Source organism: Mixophyes fleayi, chromosome 4, assembly GCF_038048845.1.
Source record: "Mixophyes fleayi isolate aMixFle1 chromosome 4, aMixFle1.hap1, whole genome shotgun sequence".
Lineage (NCBI taxonomy): Eukaryota > Metazoa > Chordata > Amphibia > Anura > Limnodynastidae > Mixophyes > Mixophyes fleayi.
The window spans coordinates 36866505-36880670 of record NC_134405.1 but is presented as its reverse complement, the minus strand read 5'-3'; the positions used below and the strand labels follow the sequence as shown (position 1 = coordinate 36880670).

Genomic DNA, 14166 nt, shown 5'->3' with positions numbered 1-14166 from the left:
ATATAGAAACTGTTGTAATTCCTACACTGTTCACCTGATTTGGATGTAAACACCCTCAAATTAAAGCTGAAAGTCTGCAGTTAAAGCACATCTTGTTTGTTTCATTTAAAATCCATTGTGGTGGTGGATAGAGTCCAAAATATGAGAATTATGTCGATGTCCCAATGTTTATGGACTTAACTGTATATCAACACCTACATAGTTGGCACACTGAGGCGTTTCATTATAACACCGTAAAGATAGAATTTTTCTCTTCTTTTTTTGTATTCTTGTTTTATTTTTTTAAAGTTAAGATAAAGAGCAATAAGTTTTCTCAAATTCATGCTGCTTGATCAATTAATGCACCTAGTATGGGATCCTTGCTCTCTGATTTATATAATATGACAGACTCAACTGAACTCACTTGCCTAGTATGTGCAGGTGTGGCTCAGATTCTAACAGTCTTATACACGCTTATGTTTGTCTTATGCATAAATCAATCATTTCCACAGTCGTACAGAAATTCCACACACTTTCAAATAGTGACTGGGTCAGTTATAATATAAAAATCTTATGGGTCTGAGAATATAGAACAGTGAGCATGGCGTCTGCCGACGCGCATTTTGCTATAAGCTTTAACGAGACAAAACCCCTGAAGCTCGGCCAAATTTCTTGCAGTTTTAGATGGGTTTTGTCACTGAATAGTGCTAAGCGCAGAAGTCCGTGATGTCGGGGTCTCTCGCCCATCAGGTCCCAGTGCGGTGATCCTGCTCATCTCTGGATTCTGTCTAATGCAGATTATGAAGAGCTTTATAGAACACACAAATAGAAAAGGGTGAAAGAGGGCAGCCTTGTCTGACCCCATACAGAACTGGTGAAGGAGTCAGTCTTCCAGCTGTTCAGCAACATTGTGTTAGGAACTTACCTTGTTCCCGTTCCGCTGCGCTGTCAGCGGGAGCTGACAGCGGTGTCCATCTCTTCAGCGTTTCTTCTGATAGCGCTGCCGCACTTCCGGGTTCTCTCTGCTGCTGATCACGTGACTCCTGGGCGGGGAATTCAAACTCCTATATCTTCCCTGCTCTGACATGCTGCCTGTGTCAGAGCAATGTGTTTCCTGTTCCTGGCTACAGTTCCTGTGTCCTGACTCCTGTGAACCTGCTCCCTGTTAACCCCCCTATTCCTCCTACTCCTGTGTACCTACCTGGCTGTGACCTGACTATTCTTTGGCTTATCCCTGGCACTACGCAACTGGACTATCTTCTGTGTACCGACTCGGCTGTGTTACCAACTATTCTCTGGATCTCCCTCTGGCACCGCATACCTGATACCTTCTGTGTACCGACTCGGCTGTGTTACCAACTATTCTCTGGATCTCCCTCTGGCACCGTATACCTGATACCTTCTGTGTACCGACCCGGCTGTGTTACCAACTATTCTCTGGATCTCCCTCTGGCACCGTATACCTGATACCTTCTGTGCACCGACCCGGCTGTGTTACCAACTATTCTCTGGATCCTGCCACGCACCCATTGCCTCCGTGCATCTACCGGTTACTGTTCCAGACCTACTACGCCTGGAATTAACGGTTAGTGCCTGTACTTGCACCGCATTGTCTATTTTCTTGTCTGCCTGCCATCACTTAGAACTTTCTCCCTTACGTCAGTAGGCTAATCTGGGGGCCGCGACCTGCGGTTCTTCGGCAGCTAAGCTCACACTACCTTGCGGTGGTTCTTGGTGAAGACCGGAAGGCCGTTAGACTCCGCGCCCTAGGTAAGCCTGTGCTAATACTGACTAAGGCATCAAAATCGTAACAGTTTGCTCTGACCCTTATCTAACTGATGGAAGCGACAGGGAATCCCACTGCGAGAGTACTACTGGATAACTTAGCGGCTCAGGTTGAGGAACAGGGGAAAAATCAAGAACAGTTATTACAGATTCTGCAGACTCTGTCTAACAGGTTGGATACGCTCCAAGCAGCTCAGGTGGCAGCTCCTAATCCTCCACCTGCTCCGGCCCCACAGCCTGCCCCCGCTCCAAGCGGTTCAGCTGTATCTGCTCCCACCACCTCTCAACTCCGCATACCTAACCCACCCAAGTTCAATGGGGATCCTAAGGAATGCCGAGGCTTCTTGAACCAGTGTGCTATTCAATTCGAACTTTTGCCCGGAAACTTTCCCACACAGAAAACTAAAGTCGCTTATATTATTTCCTTATTGTCTGGTCAAGCGCTTGCCTGGGCTTCTCCTCTCTGGGAACATGATGACCCCATTCTCCATAATTGTGCCACTTTCTTGGAAACCTTCAGATGCATCTTTGATGAACCCGGACGAGTCTCCAGTGCAGCTTCTGGACTCCTCCGTCTGCGCCAGGGTACCCTTACTCTGGGCCAGTATGCCCTTCAATTTCGCACTATTGCGGCCGAACTTCGTTGGAACAATGAAGCTTTAGTGGCCACATTTTGGCAAGGCTTGTCCAATCGTATTAAGGACGAGCTAGCAGCCCGAGAGTTACCCACTACCCTGGATGCTTTGATCTCTCTCTGTAACCAGATTGATATACGTTTCCGTGAACGCACTCAGGAGAGAGAGAGTTCCCGTCGATCTACTTTCCGTTTGGCTCCTCGCTTCCAAAGTCCTATTACACCGGAGGAAGAGCCTATGCAGTTGGGAAGAGCACGTTTATCCCAGGAGGAAAGAGAGAGGCGGTTCAAGAATCGTTTATGCCTTTATTGCGGGGAACCCGGTCATGTCCTGAGTCAATGTGGGAAGCGCCCGGGAAACGATCGGACCTAACTGATGACGGAGAGACTAAGTTAGGTATGAACATTCTCTCTCCTATGGATTCTAGTTTTTCTATCCAAGTTATTCTGCAATATACTGATAAACAATTGTCTCTTCCAGCGCTTATTGACTCTGGTGCAGCGGGGAACTTTTTACGAGCTGACATTGTAGAGCGGTTATCATTGCCTAGGCAACCCTTAGATCCACCTATTGCCATTACAGCTATAGATGGCAGTCGTATCATTGGAGGATCCATTAAGAACAGAACTGTCAACATGTCTCTACGCATTGGAGCCTTGCACACTGAGGAAATCTCCTTCTTAGTCATTCCAAAGGCTATCAACCCGTTGATCTTAGGCCTACCTTGGCTCAGACTTCACTCCCCCACTTTAGATTGGCAGAAACCGGAAGTTCTTGCATGGGGTTCAGAGTGTCATTCCCGATGTCTTCCCAGGATTCATAGACCCGCTATGGGCTGTCTTCCAACACCCTCCGGTATTCCTCCTCAATATCATTCGTTTTCTGATGTCTTTTGTGAAAAGGAGGCTTCCAAGTTACCCCCTCATAGACCTTGGGATTGCTCCATTGAATTGTTGCCGGATAAGATACCACCTAGAGGACGGGTATTTCCATTATCTCTACCCGAATCAGAGGCCATGTCCCTATATATTAAGGAGAATTTAAACAGGGGTTTTATCCGGAAATCCTCGTCACCAGCAGGAGCAGGTTTCTTTTTCGTAAAAAAGAAGGACGGCGGATTGCGTCCTTGCATAGACTACCGTGGCCTCAACGCCATAACGAAAAAGAATAGGTACCCCTTACCATTAATCTCTGAACTCTTTGATAGGATCAAGGGAGCTTCAATTTTTTCTAAACTGGATTTGAAAGGGGCCTACAACCTTATCCGTATTAAACAAGGGGATGAATGGAAGACGGCGTTCAATACGCACGATGGGCATTTTGAGTATCTTGTCATGCCATTTGGACTTTGTAACGCTCCTGCGGTTTTTCAAAATTTCATTAACGAAGTTTTTCAGGATTTCCTGTATCAATTTGTTGTCATCTACCTAGACGATATTCTTATTTTTTCACCTGATATTATTACTCATCGCCATCATGTCTCCTTGATTCTTCAACGCCTTCGGTCGCATCATCTGTACTGTAATGTGGACAAGTGTGTCTTTGAAAAAACGCATCTTCCTTTTCTTGGTCACGTGGTTTCTGGCTCCGGATTACGTATGGACCCTGAGAAATTAAAGGCGATTTCTGATTGGCCCCAACCGGTTGGACTTAAGGCCATCCAGCGTTTTATTGGGTTCTCTAATTATTACCGCCACTTTATCAAAGGGTTTTCGTCTGTTATTGCACCCATCACTTCCCTGACCAAGAAATCTGCCAACGCTAAGACCTGGCCACCAGAGGCGGTAGAGGCCTTCAAGTATCTTAAAGAAGCCTTCATATCGGCACCTATTCTTCAACAGCCAGATTCTTCCTTCCCCTTTTTTCTCGAAGTTGACGCATCCTCCACTGGAGTAGGAGCTATTTTGTCTCAGAAGAATTCTACTGGAAAGTTTTCTCCCTGTGGCTTCTTTTCTCGTAAATTCTCATCCACCGAAAAAAACTACGGCATTGGAGACAGAGAACTACTTGCTATCAAATTGGCCTTGGAGGCCTGGAGACATCATTTGGAGGGAGCCAGATTTCCTGTTACTATTTTTACGGATCACAAGAACCTGCTTTATCTACAAACTGCATCCTGCCTCAATCCCCGTCAGGCCAGATGGTCTTTATTTTTTTCACGATTCAATATGATCATTACCTTCAGACCAGGGTCCAAGAACAAGAAAGCTGATGCTCTCTCTCGTTCCTTTGATTCTATGGATACCGAAGAAGAGAGTGTTAGGTCTATTCTAGATCCAGAATGTATTTTGGCTACTACTCCTACTCGGGTGATCATTCCTCACGGGAAGACTTTGGTTCCTCCACATCTCCAAACTAAACTCCTTAAATGGGCTCATGCCTCCCGTTTTTCTGGTCATGCCGGTATAAAGAAGACCTTGGAATTTATCTCCCGTAGTTATTGGTGGCCGGCTATCCGTTCGGACGTTCGACAGTTTGTGACGGCGTGTTCCACTTGCGCTCAGAATAAAGTTCCTCGTCAAGCTCCATACGGTCTGCTGCAGCCTCTGCCAATTCCGGATCGACCTTGGAGTCATCTCTCCATGGATTTTATCACAGATTTACCCTCCTCCAGAGGGTTCTCAGTAGTATGGGTGGTCACTGATCGCCTTTCCCGAGCCGCTCATTTTGTGGCATTAAAAGGTCTCCCTTCTGCTCCTATTCTGGCTCAACTCTTCATTAAAGAAATTTTCCGCCTACATGGCTGTCCAGATATTGTCGTTTCTGATCGAGGAACTCAGTTCGTGGCAAGATTTTGGAGGGCCTTTTCTCGTCTTTGTGGAATTAAGTTAAATTTCTCTTCTGCATATCATCCGCAAAGTAATGGTCTCACGGAAAGGACGAATCAAGAATTGGAGAAATTCCTCAGATGTTTCATTTCAGCTAAACATGATGATTGGGTTGATTTATTACCTTGGGCAGAATTCGCCCACAATAATAATTCACACGACACTACCTCCATTTCTCCCTTTTTTGCTCTTCAGGGATTTCATCCTAAAGTTCCACCCTTCAAAGAGTTAACCGCTTCTGGGGTTCCTGCAGTGGATTCCCTTCTATCGGACTTCTCGTCTAGGTGGGATCTTATCAAACGCAAATTACTTCACACCTCTGCCATCAGTAAAAAAGCATTTGACAAAAGAAGAAGACCGTCTCCACTACTTACTTCTGGTGACAAAGTGTGGTTGTCTACAAAGAATCTTCGCTTGTTGGTTCCTTCTAGGAAATTTGCTCCCCGATTTATCGGTCCCTTCAAGATCATTGAGGTCATTAATCCGGTGGCCTTTAGATTAAAATTACCCCCTACCTTGAGGATTCCCAATGTCTTCCACATTTCCCTTCTCAAACCACTTGTTGTTAACAAATTCTTCTCTTCAAGAAGACCTCCTGCTGCTATTTCTGCACCAGATCAGGAATTTGAGGTGAAGGAGATTCTAGATTCTCGGATTTCCAGAGGTTCCTTGCAGTTCCTGGTTGACTGGAAAGGTTACGGTCCTGAAGAGCGTTCTTGGATTCCTGCACGAGACCTTCATGCTCCCGAGTTTGTTGAAGAAATTCCATACCAAGTTCCCTCTAAAGCCTTATAGGTTGTCCGGAGGCCACCCCTGAAGGGGGGGTACTGTTAGGAACTTACCTTGTTTTCCGTTCCGCTGCGCTGTCAGCTGGAGCTGACAGCGGTGTCCATCTCTTCAGCACTTCTTCTGATAGCGCTGCCGCACTTCCGGGTTCTCTCTGCTGCTGATCACGTGACTCCTGGGCGGGGAATTCAAACTCCTATATCTTCCCTGCTCTGACATGCTGCCTGTGTCAGAGCAATGTGTTTCCTGTTCCTGGCTACAGTTCCTGTGTCCTGACTCCTGTGAACCTGCTCCCTGTTAACCCCCCTATTCCTCCTACTCCTGTGTACCTACCTGGCTGTGACCTGACTATTCTTTGGCTTATCCCTGGCACTACGCAACTGGACTATCTTCTGTGTACCGACTCGGCTGTGTTACCAACTATTCTCTGGATCTCCCTCTGGCACCGCATACCTGATACCTTCTGTGTACCGACTCGGCTGTGTTACCAACTATTCTCTGGATCTCCCTCTGGCACCGTATACCTGATACCTTCTGTGTACCGACCCGGCTGTGTTACCAACTATTCTCTGGATCTCCCTCTGGCACCGTATACCTGATACCTTCTGTGCACCGACCCGGCTGTGTTACCAACTATTCTCTGGATCCTGCCACGCACCCATTGCCTCCGTGCATCTACCGGTTACTGTTCCAGACCTACTACGCCTGGAATTAACGGTTAGTGCCTGTACTTGCACCGCATTGTCTATTTTCTTGTCTGCCTGCCATCACTTAGAACTTTCTCCCTTACGTCAGTAGGCTAATCTGGGGGCCGCGACCTGCGGTTCTTCGGCAGCTAAGCCCACACTACCTTGCGGTGGTTCTTGGTGAAGACCGGAAGGCCGTTAGACTCCGCGCCCTAGGTAAGCCTGTGCTAATACTGACTAAGGCATCAAAATCGTAACACATTGAGCTGTAAATGTCAAGATACAGAAGCTTAACATATGAACAAAACATTTCTCCCAAACCAAATGACTGCAGTTCCCCACGTATAAACTCCTGTGAAACACTATCAAAGGCTTTCTCCTGACCAAGGCTGAGCAGGGCCACATATATAAAATGGTCCCTGATGTAATGGACGGTGTCCCTGAGTAAGGCAAGGCCATGTGCAATTCTGCAGCCAGGAATGTCACATGTTTGGTCCTGGTGAACTATTTTATAAGTCTTTAGCTGGTTGGCAAGTATCTCTTTCCCTTGTGCTCCACCAACATCTCGTACAGCTCTGGCATGTCCAGACTAATGAGATCCCACAAATGCTACATGCACTCATCTCCCGCCTTGATTACTGCAACCTTCTCCTTACCGGTCTCCCTTGCTCCCACCTCGCCCCCTTACATTCTATACTCAACGCAGCTGCAAGACTTATCTTCCTTTCACGCCGCTCTTCTTCTGCCTCACCTTCCCCTACAGAATCGTAGTTCAAACTCCATACCATCACCTACAAAGCTATCCCAATAAACTGCCCCCTATTGTCACCAGCCGCGGCTTTACTACGAGCCGCTGCGGCTCGCTTGTTCTCTCTGCCACTCGTCCTGGCCGTCGTCGTGAGGACCGGGACGTCACTTCCACCTCTACCCAGCCTTTGCGCAGACAAAGCACAGCCGGGCGCGTGAGTAAATTAATTCTATTGACTATTATAAGCTGTTACTCGGGCGCATAAGCAGGGTTGTTATTATGGCAGCTGGGTCCCATTATGTTTATGGAGCTTACTTTTGATTGGCCATTATCCATATTTAAGGTAGGGAGGACTTAGCTCCCCTGCCGGTTATAGCGCTCAGTCTCCTGACCTCATGTTGTTCTGTGTTCCTGTACTCCTGGATAGACCTTTCAGTGTGTGACCTTTGGCTTTTTTATTGGATTGTGATTCTCTGCTGGTAACCCTGATCCCACTCCAGAATCCAAGATTTTTCCTCTTCACTGGAACGACCTCCTTCGCTCCGTTTATCCTCTAACCAGTGCTCCTTCAAAGGCGCAATTAAAACTCACCTGTTCCTTAAAGCCTATCAGCCATTCACCTAACTCTTTCTTGATCTCCTCTGCTCGCTCTCATCTCCCCTCTCCTCCTGCCCCCGTTGTTCTCTCCTCCTGTGTTATCCCCTTTACTGAATTCCTTCTGTGCCTGATGTCTGTTTACCCTCCCTTGGGATATAAGCTCTTATAAGCAGGGCTCTCTTCTCTCCTGTCTCTATACTTACTCTTCTGCTCCAACGCAACTACAATAGCTGTGCCTGAAGTTTTCCAAAGTCTTGGTATTATTTATTGTTCTGTATTGTTTCACCCTGTATTGTATACTGATTTATATCTGTATGGCACTGCGGAAATCTTGTGGCGCCTAATAAATAAAGGATGATAGTAATAATAGAGCTCCTCTTGGAGACATCACTGCTCGGGGTCCTAGCCACCTTAAAGGTTCAAGCAGCAAAGTGCAGTTCCTCCGCCATATGAGCATCCATGGCCGTTTCACATGCAGGATCAATAATGTGAATGACAAGAACTTATCATCTGCATCTTTGTTGGTCTTTGTTGCTATAAAGGACTCTGATGATGTTACTGATTCATTAGGGCACATATTCTGAGCACAACCCATGCTCAGAATTACACGCCCGTATTTAGGCATTGTCTGGATTCATCAAGTACGGATCTCAAGATCTGTGCCCTGTTGAATTTGGGCGCAGGAAATATTTTGTGGCATTTTGATTGAAGTAAAGAAGATGATTTTCAAGCTCATTTGGAATATTTTTTTGGGGGAGTTATATTTTTTTGGACTACTCCAGGACATGGAATGTGGTTTTTCTTTTTGGACAGCTGCAGGACCTTTGGAATATTATGGGTTTTGTTCTAGTTGGTTTCAAGCATTACTGGAGTAAAAGCTTACGAGATTGGATCGTTTACAGATGAAGACATCAGATGTTAAGTATATGGGAATGTATTATTCTTAATAAATGTGGTGTTAACGAGGTGTCTGATTATATTAGGGGTTTTATAATTTTCTATTAAAGTAATGTGGTTAAAAATAGGGTTGTGTGGTTTATTTAAATTTAACTTTTTGAGACTACCGGTCACAGCAGGCCCTGGGTGTAAGGGCACGGTGGCACTTGTGGTTCTTCAAGTGCCAGCATGCCCTGGCTGCCATGGGTATGCTGGTGCTTGTAGTTCTACAGCACCAGCATGCCCAGACTGTTAATGGCAGGCTGGGGTGCCTGGGACTTGTAGTTCCACAAAGTAAAATAGTGTTCTAGACTTTTTTTCTAAAATATACACACACTTTATTGCCCTACACCCACTGCCCAGTGGTATAGAAAGAGCCCTAGTGCTTTCAGCATTGGGCTGGGTATTCCTAGAGGGGGGGCCTGCACATTTTTTTTTTGCAGACCCCACTCTCTAGGAAATCCAGCCCCGTGCTGAAGAGCATCTGGTTATTATGGCAGGGGGACCCCTCTGCTTGTACCCCTGCTACAGTGCCACCAACCCCAACTGGTTTGCCTAGTGCTGGGACCCCCACCCTTTTAAAAAAAACCAAAAACAATTCTTCACACTGTATAGAGCCGGCAGATCGACCGTCTGTAATGGAGTGAACTAACACAAGATGGGCCTGAGCCCAGGATTGTGGGTGCAAATAGCAGGACCAGAGCCAGTAATGGAAGGGAGGAGACCAATGCAGGAACCCAGTGTCAAGGTTGAGGTATGAAGCTAGGGTGCCGAAAGCAACAGGAACATGACGAGGAGGAGGACACAAGAAATAGAGGGTCCTGCTCGTAGGAGCTTACAATCTAAGGGTAGGGGCAGACTATCAGGAAATATCAGGGTGGGGGTGAGGAGACTAGAAATCATGGAGAGTAGAAAGGGGGACTATGGAAGTGAGTTGACTATAAATTTACTAGAAATCTATAGGGAAAGCAGAATAAGGGCTGATGAAATGAGGGGAGGAAGAAGGAGGAAAGTGTAAAATGATGAGTGAAGAATGATAAATATGGGGGTTGAGGAGGGGACAGGATAGGTTAGACAGAGGAAGGGCAACCGATCCTGAAGAGATGGGTTTTGAGGGATTGTTTAAAGTTTTGCAGGCTAGGGAAAAGCTTCATAGAATGAGGGAGATCATTCCATAGAAGGGGGCAGCAAGGGAGGTGAGGAGGTCGTTAGCTGACCATAGAGGGTGAGACTGAGTATGAATGGAGATGAGGTTGGAGAGGTAACGAGCTGTGGAGTTAGAGAGGGCCTTGTAGGTGAGGGAGAGGAGCTTGAAAAGGATTCTATAGCGGAGGCGGGAACCAGTGGAGTTCTTGACACAGAGAGAAGGCAGAAGTAGAACAGCAAGAGAGGAAGATTAGTCTCGCTGTAGAATTGAGTATGGACAGAAGAGGAGCAAGACGAGAGTGGTGGAGGCCAGTTAAAAGGAGGTTGCAGTAGGCGAGGCAGAAAATGATCAGAGAATGGATGAGAGTTTTGGTGGCATCTGTTGAAGTCAGCAAATTGGATAAAGTCATTTTAATTAATATCGAACACACTTGGTTGTCTTTGTCTGAAATTATGCGTAGAGCACGCTACAGCATGAAGGGGTATATACAGCCGCAACATGTGGCAATAGCAGCTTTTACACTTTTTTACACATTCACACAAACACACACATTTGTAAATAGTACACATTAATTGTAGTTGCAACACATAGTTATTTATGTCAAAATATAGCATTGTTTATGTTTAGTATTATAAGTTATATGCATGTTAGTGAAACCCAAGGTTCAGGTTGCAGGAACTGTGTCATGTTTAGTATCATTTTAATCCCCTATTCATCAGCAGTTGTTCGGTTCATTCGCCGAAGAGATCGCACATTGCATACTCTAGTTAGTGATGTTAGGGAATAAATGTTTAAAGTGATACTGATTGTAAAATGCAAATAGACTAGTTGAAACTGGATTCTTGGTGGAAAAGTCGGAGCACATCCCCTGGAGAGATGACCCCCACCTTTGGATATTATGGTTTGAACTGGCCTATGACCTGCAGTACACTGGACCTTCCTGAAACCTGGACCAATAGAAGCAAGCCACATCATCTGCATTGTTTTACTGTATTCACTGACTACATATAAGCAGGGGCTCTGTACCTAGTGAACCAGTCTTCTTTGACCACAGCCTTCAGACCTGAGTGACTGTTACTGGATCCAGGGCGCCTGCGATAAGTAACGGCGGTACTTGTTTTTATTTTGCTTGAATTATTCTGCTACTTCGTTATTGGATAGCAACAAAATGTGCATAACACATCAATGGAGAGGAAGGGTCGGATAGGCAGCAAACTTGGGTAGAGGAGGATATTACCAATAGTGATGGAAAGGGTGGGGGGGGAAACGAGGGAGAGACGACTATAAGTTCAGATTTGGTCATGTTTAGTCTAAGGAACTGTTGTGACATCCAGGAGAAGATGGGAGAGACACAGTAAAACACCTTAGTGAGGAGGGCATTGGAGAGATACAGATCTGTGTTTCATCGGTATAGACATGGAACTGGAGGCTGAAGTAACTGATAAGTGCCTGACAATAAGATCACCCAGTGAGGAAGTGTACAGAGAGAAGAGCAGAGGGCCAAGGACGGAGCCCTGGGGGATGGCTACGGGAATTGGGGAAGATGGGGAGGAGGAGTCTGAGGTAGAAACAGAGAAAGAGTAGTTAGAGAGATAGGAGGTGAACCAAGAGAGGACAGTGTCAAAAAAACCAATGGTGCGAAGGGTGTAGCAAAGGCTGCAGAAAAGTCCAAGAGGATAAGCAGGGAGTAGCAGCCTTTGGCAGACAGTAAATCATTGGTTACCATTGTCAGGGTTGGTTTCAGTGGAGTAGAGGAAGCAGAATTCAGATTGGAAAGGATCAGGGTGAAGTTGTCAAAGAGGAAGCAGTGAGATGGGTGTAGACCAGCTTATCAAGCAGTTAAGAGGCAAAAGGGAGGATTGAAATGGGGTGGTTGGACTAGAAGGTGGGGCAAGATTATTTTTTTTTAGAATGGGTGAGACAGGAGCATTTTTGAAGGATGAGGGGAAGATACCTGTGGAGAGGTATAAGTTGAGGAGGTGGGGAAGATGGGAGAAGGCAGTAGGAAGCAAGATGGTTTGAAGGAGATGGGAGGGAGCAAGATCAATGGGGCAGGTTGAGGGGGGGCAGTGGTAGAAAGCGGACTTTATCACCTGAGCTGGGGCGGAAGGAGCACATAGGTGGAGGGCAGAGGGGGGTAAGCCTGGGAGGGGTATTAGGAAAGTGGATGGTGATTTCATTTATGATGGAGTCAACTATGGAGGTGCAGAATGTGGCAGTCAGTGGCAGTGATGGAGGGTGGAAGGGGAGAGTAAGGAGTCAACAGTGGCGAAGAGGCAACAGGGGTTGGATGACTGAGCTAATATGAGAGACTTGAAGAATGATTGTTTAGCTAGGGAAAGGGCAGACCTGTAAGAGGATATAATGAACTTGAAGTGAAGAAAATCTGCCAGTGCATCATAAACTTGTAGAACTAGCGGAAGAGGTCTTCACCTATAGCAGCTGCCTTTCCTGTAGAGACTGGTTACGCTCACAGGTATATGAAAAAGAAAAGAATATAGAGGATGCACTAATGCTCTGGTGTTTAATGATACCGTGAAGAGATTTATTGCACTCTTTTATAAAACGTAACTTTTATTAGCTGTTCGTTGTAGCAAAATATAAAATAAATAAACCTTAAAACAACTGTGTGCTTTAAAATCCGCTAAGCTAGACCATCTAATTTATTATTGAGGAAAACGTGAGCAGGATAGAAAAATTGGAGCTCCTTATGTATGCAGATCATTCCCCATTTGAAGTAGTCTCTAAGGCTGGTTAACTGATAGCGCCTATTTATATTATTCTATATATTCTAAGCTGCAATCCTGCAAAAGCTATATCTAAGCTGTGTAGGGCTAATCAGGTGAGCAATAGAGGATCTCAGGTTTACTGGCACTCTTGGCTGGCTATAAATTAATTGAATATATCTTGTTGAAAATCACTCCATCTGACTATAAATATGCCAGATTAGTTATTATGTGGCATATAGTATGATACTGCAACATATTATAAATATGATATATCTTGCTGGCTGCCTATATATAGCCCCTGCTGATCTCTGGAGTGAATAAGTCAAACCAGATCTTTGAATATCTTTAAGTGTAATAGGATTGCAGCCAGTAAACCGCCTGTTATCTGTGCTGCTACTGATCTCTGGAGCTCGTAGGACAAATTGAATTCTAGCCTATTAACATTGGCTCAATTTTAAAGAAGTATATCGTGTCTTGCTGACTGCCTATCTGTTGCTCCTACTAATCTTTGGACCTAATGGAGCAAACAGAATCTAAAATACTTGATTTCCTCCTATTTGTATTGTAGACAACGGAACAGCCAGCGGAACGCCAACGCGATAATCGTGGCAAGTTTGACTTTACAAGCCATCGCCACTTTAAATTTTACCTGCAAAGTCGCCGATTATCGGCAAGTTGAAAAAAACGGACTTTCATACATTTACCCCCTGGTGTTGAAGAGGAGACCTAGAAAAATCATGTGCTGGACATTGAAATGTCTGTACTTTTTCTGATTTATGACCCATCTGTGTGATTCCAGCATTTCTGCTGTCAATCACCAATGGGACAGAAAAAGAGGGCAGAGTTTCCCTACATCAAATATATGTAGATATTATTGTATATACTGTGGTAAAAAGGGCAGTTTGCCACAGACTGTTGATAATGTATTTTATATGAAATGTAGTGTACCTTTAAGAATGCTTCACATTTTAATATGTTCAGGGATATATGTATATATTTTAGAATTTGTAAGAAGTTTTGCAGAGGATGTTAGAAGCAGAAGTAAAGATGGCATTTGTAGAAGTAACTTATTACAAATAATGTGCTACCTTCAAACTTTTTGGAAAATTGCACCATAAGTACAACCGCAGGCTTGTCAGGAAACTGATCTTATGATTCATCAACTGTTTTTGCACATGAACAAGTTCTTCAGAAATGCTATAAAAATGTGAACCTGGTATGCATTAAACAGAGCAGATTCTATACAGAAGAGATGGTGTTGTGTATATTCTGTTCTCCGATCGAGTGCAATGCATGCAGTAAGATTTCCT

The 14166-nt window shown here is 45.2% G+C and overlaps 1 pseudogene; it reads left to right on the top strand.

The window, feature by feature from the left end:
* The window catches only part of LOC142151193 (uncharacterized), a 227882-nt pseudogene that overhangs the window by 126770 nt on the left and 86946 nt on the right, over positions 1-14166 (top strand).